This window comes from Hordeum vulgare, chromosome 6H, assembly GCF_904849725.1.
Source record: "Hordeum vulgare subsp. vulgare chromosome 6H, MorexV3_pseudomolecules_assembly, whole genome shotgun sequence".
NCBI classification, from domain to species: domain Eukaryota; kingdom Viridiplantae; phylum Streptophyta; class Magnoliopsida; order Poales; family Poaceae; genus Hordeum; species Hordeum vulgare.
Genome location: NC_058523.1, coordinates 228,210,359 through 228,219,661, shown reverse-complemented (window position 1 = coordinate 228,219,661; position 9,303 = coordinate 228,210,359). Strand labels below are relative to the sequence as shown.

At 43.3% G+C, this 9,303-nt stretch overlaps 1 long non-coding RNA gene across 2 annotated transcripts; it reads right to left on the bottom strand.

The window, feature by feature from the left end:
- Positions 1–3,586: 3,586 nt before the first annotated feature.
- LOC123401814 lies at positions 3,587–7,720 on the bottom strand. Of its 2 annotated transcripts, none has more exons than XR_006611187.1 (6): positions 7,252–7,720; positions 6,927–7,166; positions 6,555–6,822; positions 6,193–6,406; positions 4,976–5,104; positions 3,587–3,896 (listed from the first exon to the last, which is right to left on the bottom strand). It is a non-coding gene; the product is annotated as an uncharacterized LOC123401814 (long non-coding RNA). The 2 variants fall into 2 exon arrangements; XR_006611188.1 differs by having other exon boundaries at positions 6,682–6,822; positions 7,252–7,719.
- Between the last annotated feature and the right edge of the window lie 1,583 nt (positions 7,721–9,303).

The window sequence follows — 9,303 nt, the reverse complement described above, 5'->3', positions numbered from 1 at the left end:
AAATCATCAGTGAGGAAATACACCACCCACCGAAACCACAAACCAAACCTAGTGATTGAGCATCACTGAAGAAGTTGTTCCTGTGTGGGACTGAAGCCTTTTACCTTTGAGGACTGTGCATCCTCCAGACGGTTAGGCGTCATGGTCTAGAGCAATCCAGCAGTCAATTGTGGATCGCCGGGTGACCGAGTTTGTGAGGGTTTGGAAGTCTGCCCTGAAGACTTACCACGAGTGTTGGGCGAGGACTGTGTGTCCTTAGCTCAAGGAGAATACTGTAGGGACTGTGTGTCCCGGGACTGGGTGTCCTTTGGTTTCAACACCAAGCCGCTCCAAACCAGATGTACAATGGTCACAGCAGTTGGAACTGGGTCATCAACAACAGTCTTCACCAAGAATCGGGTTCTAATTCCTCAACTCTTTACTTTCTCTGTATTATGTGTTGATGACTTTCACTGTGACTGTTTGAAGAATTTGCTGAAGACTTTCTCTGAATTTCCTCAACCCCAAATTCTTCACAATAGTTAATCATCATCTGTACTCTGCGTGCTTGCTTACTGTGCAATCTGTTTTCATAATCTCCACTCTGTAATACTGCTGTTGTGAACGATTGCACGACTGATCCTTAACTGTTTCTGCTGTAAGTTAGTCATCAGTGAGGAATTTCCTCAAAAGGAATTTCCTCGGTGATGAAATTCTAAAAATCTCCTATTCACCCCCCCCCCCCCCCCTCTAGTCGATATAACGCACTTTCGAAAACTAATATGGGAAAGGGTGTCCAAAGTAAATGAAGGAGTATCGACTCAGCGTGACACTCGTGTTGATGTTCTTCACAATCTCTTCAATCGCTTCAAGAAGCTTGACAATGGAAGCTGCCAAGATACCTTTGATCGCCTCACTAACATATCAAATGAACTTCAAGTGCTGGGAGCTCGAGACATTACTGACCATGAAGTGGTGAAGAAACTGCTAAGATCTTTGGATTCTTCATTTGATACTTTGGTTCTGATGATTCAAGAAAGACCAGACTCTAAGATGCTTGATCCTGCCGATATACTCGAAAGACTCAATACTCATGAATTTTAACAAGAAGAGAAGAGAGATCTATATGGACCAAGCTATTCTAGCCCTCGTGCACTGAAGGTCAAAGCAATTTCCTCATCTGAAGAAGAAGACTCGGATTGCAGCATTGGTGATCCTAAAGAACTTGGACAGGAGCTTGCAATGCTCCTGAGGAAATTACAGAAGTTTACAAGACGTGGCCAGTTTGGTAAATCTTTAAGAAGACATATGAGGAAATGAGAATCTTCATCTGAGGACTACAAGAAAAGAACCTGCCACAAATGCAAGAAATCAGGTCACTACATTGCTGATTGTCCTCGTTGGGTGAAGGAATCAAAGAAGAAGAAATACAAGGATGAAAGTTCCGACGACTAGAAGAAAAAGAAGAAATCTTCAAAATCCTCATCCTCAAAGTCCTCATCGCACAAGAAGACTAGTTTCAGAAAGGCTCGGGCACTTATTGGCAAGGAAATGGATTCTAAGGCAGAATATGAGGAATGTGATGAATAGAAGGGTTCTGAAGAAGGCTTAGAATCTGGACAGGCTAGTCTTGCACTAGCAACCACATTCGTCAGCAAGTCAATCCTAAACCTTGAAGAAAATGACAAAGCCATCCACACTAATGACTATGCTGATGACTTCGCTCCAACCTATTGCTTCATGGAAAAAGGTTCAAAGGTACCGAATGATGCTTCCTCCTCTGATTCAAGTGACTGTGAACCTGATGATTATAAAAACCCAGTTACAGTAAACTTGCTATCATTGCAACTAAAGAACAAACTGCCCTTGAAAAGCTTCAGAAACTGCTAGACAGAAGCGATGACCTGTTGAATGATGAAATGAATCTTACCCAAATCCTCACTGAAGATATGAAAAGTCTTCAGTCCATATTTGATAATTGTCGGTGAATACTCACAACATATGCCATGGGTAGGCTAAAGTAGGTGAGAACTGAAGTGGCAACGGAGGGCGCTGGGGACGAGGTTGGTACAAGCATGGAACACACGATGTACCCAGGTTCAGGGCTCTCCGTAGAGATAATACCCCTATTCTTGCCGGAGTGTATGATATGTATGGATGGGATTACAAGGTTGCTCCTAGAGTTGTATTGTGGAGGAGGGAGAAACGAGCAGCCGACTCGTCTCTGCCTCTCCTATGTGGTTGGTGTGTGTGTGCGTTATCATTGACCGACCCTCTGCATGGACGGGGGCCGGGGGATTTTATAGACGAACCCACCGGCCTACAATATGGATAACGGGTACAAAAGTGGGACCCGGCTGGCAGCCTCGCCGGCTGGCCAGGGGGCCCATGAGGGTCTTGTCTTGTCGCTTGAGGGGCCCGCTGCTATGTCAACAAAAGTCGTTCCCCGGCAGTGGTGCCAGAGATCCTTTTGTCATCTTTTGAGCTTGCATTGGGTTTCCCTTGAAGAGGAAAGGGTGATGCAACACAGGAGTAGTAAGTATTTCCCTCAGTTTCAGAACCAAGGTATCGATCCAGTAGGAGGGTCTCGTCAAGTCCAGAGTACCTGCGCAAACACAAACAAGCTTGCACCCAATGCTTCAAAGGGGTTGTCAATCCCTTCAAGATTGTTTGCAAAGTGAGATCTGAAGGCGGAAAGTGCAATGAAGTAAAAAGTGTAAGGCCGAAAATATGGTGTGGAGTAGACCCCGGGGTCATAGTGTTCACTAGAGGCTTCTCTCCAAATAGAAAATATCATGGTGGGTAAACAAATTACTGTCGAGCAATTGATAGAACCGCGCAAAGTCATGACGATATCTAAGGCAATGATCATGCATACAGGCATCACGTCCGAGACAAGTAGACCGATACTTTCTACATCTACTACTATTACTCCACACATCGACCGCTATCCAGCATGCATCTAGTGTAATGAGTTCATGACGAAGAGAGTAACGCTTTAAGCAAGATGACATGATGTACAGGGATAATCTCAAACCAATGATGAAAACCCCATCTTTTTACCCTTGATGGCAACAACATGATGCGTGCCTCGCTACCCCTTCTGTCACTGGGTGAGGTCACCGCACGGTATGAACCCAAAACCAAGCACTTCTTCCATTGCAAGAATCATAGATCTAGTTGGCCAACACTACAAGAAATAATGTCAATTATGACTCCCTATATTGGTCATTGATTCGTCATTGTTGTTGTTTATTGACCTTTTTTTGACCAAATTTACAAGGTCAACAGTTGGCCGTCAAGAATGAACAAACTTGACCTTTCTAAAATTTTGATCATAAAGCTCTATTGACCAAAATTTTGGTTTGGTCATTACCCATTTATGTGAGCCACGTACGATCAGAGGTGGTTGTGCTGACATGGCATTGGTAGTGACCAAATGGAATCATCAAAAATTTCACAGCCCAATTCAATAATCTTGTCTACATGAGCCTACACCAATACTATTTTATTATTAAAAATGTCTAAATTGTTTAGGTTGATGCATTATCTTGCCAAAAGCATGTATATCTCAGGATAGGCCCATTAATAAACAGGTACAAAAGAATAAAAGATTGCCAATTAGTTGTATATATTTCATTTAAGTAGCACATCACATGAATTACAATACATCATCAATCGGTTCCTCTACACATAAAGATTTAAGGCCCAACAAGTGCACAACAAAATAGTTCTACAAGTGCAGGTGCACAACAAAAGCGTCCGACCAGTGCATAATCACACATCAACATAGTTCAACAAAGATTGAATGAGAAGCACAAGTTTTTATTGTTCACGCATAACATCAATGATAAACGAAGCTTCTTGTTCCCTCCTCCTGACCTGTCCTCTACTTCTTTTGGGTGCTTCAGATCATCCTGGTAATTCAAATAATCAAACATAATAAAGCATACAAAATAATCAAATATTATAATGTACAAGTAATAAATAAATTAGAACTATTTCGTCCTCCAACAGTGATAGTTTATTGAGCTCTAACTACGCATATGTTTGCATGTACTAGAGGTTGGGGCGCCACCTGGTGGCGCCACCTTGGTGGGCCTATGCGCATTTATCTTATTTTCGCATATTCAGCCGTTACATCTAATAGCACTAATAACACATGATTGATCTAGTAGCAATATCTGGTGGTTTTCCAGGAAGGAATGGCAAACTACACCCTTCTGTAGTTATTGCTAACTAAATTCGTGATAGCTAACATGGTACACGGTACGTTCATTGTACAATAGACATGCTAGACATTTTTGTCATGCAATGATGACACATGCGAGACATGCCAGCTATTTGCTATTGCTATTGGCTGGTCTGAACAACCTTGGATAGCAATATATAAAAGCCAATCACAGACATGAGCTAGTTGGTTTAGATGCCACTAGATATGTCATGTTGCACTCAGAATCACGAGTAACCAAATAACCATATACATTTGAAGAATTATTTAGCCTGCTCAAATAGAGATATACAAAAATAAAAATGATCCAGAATATTTATGTGTTCAGAATAAGATGGACACACTTGACCGAGGTACATGCGCCATGTTATGATGAGTAACGAGGCTGCGCAAAACCTGATGCACTGTGCGTCAGCGTACACTGTGGTTACTTAACATCATCAACTCATATTAGTTGCGTGCTATGAAAATGGAGTTCGAATATGAAACTATTGTACAGATCTCAAGACGAACATCAGATGCTGCTCTAGTGGGTGGTGGTGTGGCCCAGCGGGCGTGAGGCATCCCTTGTACATATTTCAGCAATCTGTGGGATTGCTTTAGGTATTTATTACTGATAGTGGAAGGTTTTTTTGCGAATCATATGACGAAGTTGTTTTTGTTTGTGATAGAGATCAAAAGAGAAGTGGTACTTGTCAAGATGTTTAGTCTTAGTACTGAATAGAAATATCAAATATGAAGTGAAGGTATAGGCATACGATTTACCATTGAGTCTCAGCAGTATATTTTTGCTCGTTTGATTAGATTCAGGCGCAGGAAGAAAATGTAGTGTTGTGGCCCTCTGGTGCCATAGTTTGGATCTTGATTTATTATGGATGCAAACTTACAGTGTACCTGAAAAGAGGAGGCTTATTAGTTACAGAAACTATCTTTTACGAATGCACAAGAGTTTATGCTGGTATAATCTGAGATCCTTGCCCATGCTTGAAGCTTAGAAAAATTGGTGGAGATGAGCGTTTATTCTCTTAATGTTGCCTTCCGTACTATAGTCCAAATTGAATTTTCTTCCTAATTTCATTTATCCGCAGTATAATATGTTTCCATCCATGTAGATGCTCTACCTTTGGATACTAAATTGCTTGGGTAAGTCATATCACTGGCATAGATCTCATATGTTTTTATGTGTAATTCCATCTACCATCATTTTATTTTGTGTATAGATGATGTACCTGGTCATACTAAATTGCTTGGGTAAGTCCCTATTAAAAGCCAATATCAGAGACTTTTTGCACAAATATTATCAAGGATGGTAACGTAAGTCAACCTTTGAAATTTTCTGAAATAAAATTGTTCATGTTTGTGTACTTCTGGTCGTTGATGATCATTTATAATTAACACCAATTCAAAAGTAAAACACATTCATGTTCACACCAGCCTTCATTTTATAATCTCTCGTAAATAGAGCGCGGTTATCTTCTCTAGAAATTAAGCATCTTGATCGAAAGGGCATAAACTGAAAAGAACAAGACACAGAAGGCAATGAGCACTGCAATAGTGACACCCGTCATCCCCTGTTCAAATCCCAGGTTTTGTTGGAGGAACTCTTGGACTATCCTATCAAAACCAGGACCCACGATCCTCGTGTCCACATCTCCCACTTGCGATGTCATGCCATTGGTTATTGGCAGGACGTTGCCAAAACACTTAAACTGTCTTAGTTATTGTCTCGAATAGTTATTCGATAATTATATCTTCTCAAAACTTCTTTCAGCGGATGCAACAGTTATATGCATGTAAATAAGATGATAAGAAATAGAGGCATTAGGGTAGAAAACAACTTCTCGTGACATGCTTGAATATCACATAGTGAATTTATAATTTAATTCAGAACCAAAGACTGATCGGTAGGTATATGCAAAGGAGAAATTACTTAATTTAGTACTAAACTTATAGGGAGTAGGGATTAGGGAATAGTATAATACCTGGGATGGACTGGATGGTTCAGCGATGAGCCTACACCACGATGTGGACTCAGCGTGTGTCTCTAGCAACTAGTGCTAGGCGAATCGGGCGATGCTTCTGTGCATGCCAGCGTCTGATGGCGGCAAAGAAAGCGGCACCGTGTACGAGTACTGACTGCATCTTTTGGTGGGGACGCTCGGGAGTGGAGATCGGCATAGATGAGACGACGACGAACTGCGATCGATTAGGAAGGAAAATTACAAGAGAGAAAGGAGTGTAACGGCGTGCTTATTATCGCGAAATAGACGACGTAGGATCTGGGGATTGCTAGGTGAGGAAATAGGAAGAAACTCTATGCTCGCCTGCATCAACATATGATTACTTCGCTAAATCGCCGCCCCCCTGCCCCCCTCAAGGCCAGGTCTGCAGATGTAGTAGAACCAGATCCACCAACCTGGGATTCTCTGGAGGGAGGATAAAATAATCATCAGAAGAGAAATATCTCATACCTGGGATTCTCTGGATGTAATGGATGCCGCCACCGCCGGGTCCTTGAGGAGGTTACTCAGCCGCTTGAAATGTCGCGCGTTGACGTTCCGCGCCATCTCGTCCGAGTCGGTGATGAACCTCTTGAGCGTCGATTTGAGCAACTTGATATTCACCACCACCGAAGAAAAACGAACATGCGACATGGTCAGAGCGATGTTCTGATCAGAATTTTACATAGCCACCAGACAAAAGTGTGCGTGGGTACCAGGGTGGGCGCGAATCGCTCCTCGACGAGCACGTAGTCGATGGCGATGCAGGCCTGGCCGGCGCAGGATGACCACTTGGCGAAGATCACGCGGTTCACACAGGACTGGAGGTTCCTCTAGCCGGCAACGGCTTCGAAGATGCAGGGGCACTTCCCGCCCAGCTCCAGCGCCACCGGCGTTAGGTGCTTCGTCGCCCCGCCATCACCACGCGTGCCACGCGCAGGCACCCTGCCAAATTGCTAATGCCAAGGGTTCTACCTGGTTAGCACCAGTACCAACTACCAACACTAACTGATTGCTGGCATGTCAGTTGGTTGGCCGTACCGGTGAAGAGGACCTTGTCCCATTGGTGCTCCATCAGCTGCTCGCCCACCGCGGGGCCGCCCTGGATGACCTTCACCGCATTGGCGTCCAGGTACTCGCCTATGTTCTCTTCCAGGAACCTGGCCGTTGACAGCGCCAGCTCCGACGGCTTCAGCGCCACGGCGTTCCCCGCCGCTATGGCCCCCATCAGCGGCTCCAGAGACAGACCTCCTCGACAAGGCCCAGATCTGGCTCACTGCTGCTCCTGCATGTTCCCGCTGTAGGTGTAGGAGGACAGCGGGCTCCAGAGCAATCTTGGGGAGGGAGACCGCGGGCTCGGCATCGCCTGCAGGTAGAGGAGCGAACGACAACGTGCACTGGTGCGGCTGGGAGGGTGGGAGCTACAGCGGGTGCGGCGAGGGGATGGGGAGGGAGGTGGCGGCGGCAATCTGGAAGGGAAGGAGGCGACGAGGGGATGGGGAGTGGGTCTGCTAGTTTTTTTTCTACTTTTCTTCATATGGATGAATGGATGGATGGACGTGGGATTGCTAGCAATGGACAGTAGGATTTGTGCCATGTCATCGATCCGTGGCATAAATGATTCCATCAATCAGAATCCAGCTTCTGTAATTGTGTTTTTTTTTTCTTTTGTTTCTTTTATATTTTTATCCTCTTATTTCGGGTAAACATTCAACATATTAACCTCATGTGGTATGTTTAAATGACCCAATATTTACGGACCCATATTGGATTTAGATATTAGTCTATATAGATATTGGATTTAGGAAATATGGACCCATATTGGTGCTGTACTTTTCTGATTGCCTAAAAAGAGTTGTACAATATTTATTATTTCCCTCAAAAGAAAGCTATATTTTTTGGCTGAGTGTTGTGGGTGGAAACACTTTTCATTTAATTATGATAGTATTTGGCATTACTGGAAAATTCACCCACATATTTTTTATTGTCATGTTTAAGATTTTATTGTTTGAAACACCCAGTTGAGGTACCCTATACCACCTTTCAAAAATAATTATCTAAATAGGGTCTACACACTGTGAGATTAGCATGGGCTCGTATATTCCATTTTCATAATTATATTGTATTTTCTAAAATATTTAGGATATTAAAATGAATAATTATAATTTATTGGTGTTTTATCTAATATAATTTACTTCATCCATATACGTACAAAACAATTTTTTGCTGTCTATACATGACACATAGGCAAAATTGATGAGGTGTCGTCGAGTCACCTCCACGCATATGTTTATGGTCTTATATTTGGCCATGGTAGCATTGAAATACGATCATAAATAATTCTACACATCTCAATGACCATTTTTTGCAATAGGATCATGACCTAATGGACGCAAAAGGTCATAACGTTATGGGCTTTGGACCCTCTTAGACTTGCCTTGTCTAATTTCAGAATTTTGGTCATGGATCAATGACCAATTAAACCACCGTCATTTTTTGGGTCATAATTGAGCGTTTTTCTCGTAGTGCAAACAAAACCCACAACTCGAAGAGAATTGCAAGGATATGAAATCATGCATAAGAGAGATCAGAAGAAACTCAAATAAGATTCATAGATAATCTGATCATAAATCCACAATTCATCGGATCTCGACAAACACACCGCAAAAGAAGATTACATCGGATAGATCTCCATGAAGATCATGGAGAACTTTGTATTGGAGATCCAAGAGAGAGAAGAAGCCATCTAGTTACTAGCTATGGACCCGTAGGTCTATGGTGAACTACTCATGCATTATCGGAGAGGTCATGGTGTTGACGAAGAAGCCTTCCGTATCCGAATCCCCCTCCGTCAGGGCACCAGAACGTGACCGAGATGGGATCTTTGCAGAGACAGAAGCTTGCGGTGGCGGAAAAGTACTTTCGATGATCTCTTGATTTTTTGTGGAATTTTTGGGGATATATAGGCGTAAAACCTAGGGCAGAGGGCGTCCAGGTGGCCCACAAGCCTGTGCGCCGCGGCCTTCCCCTGGCTGCGGAGTGAGGGCTTGTGGGGCCCCTGGGCCCCCCTTGCCTTGGCTATCAAGTCTCTGA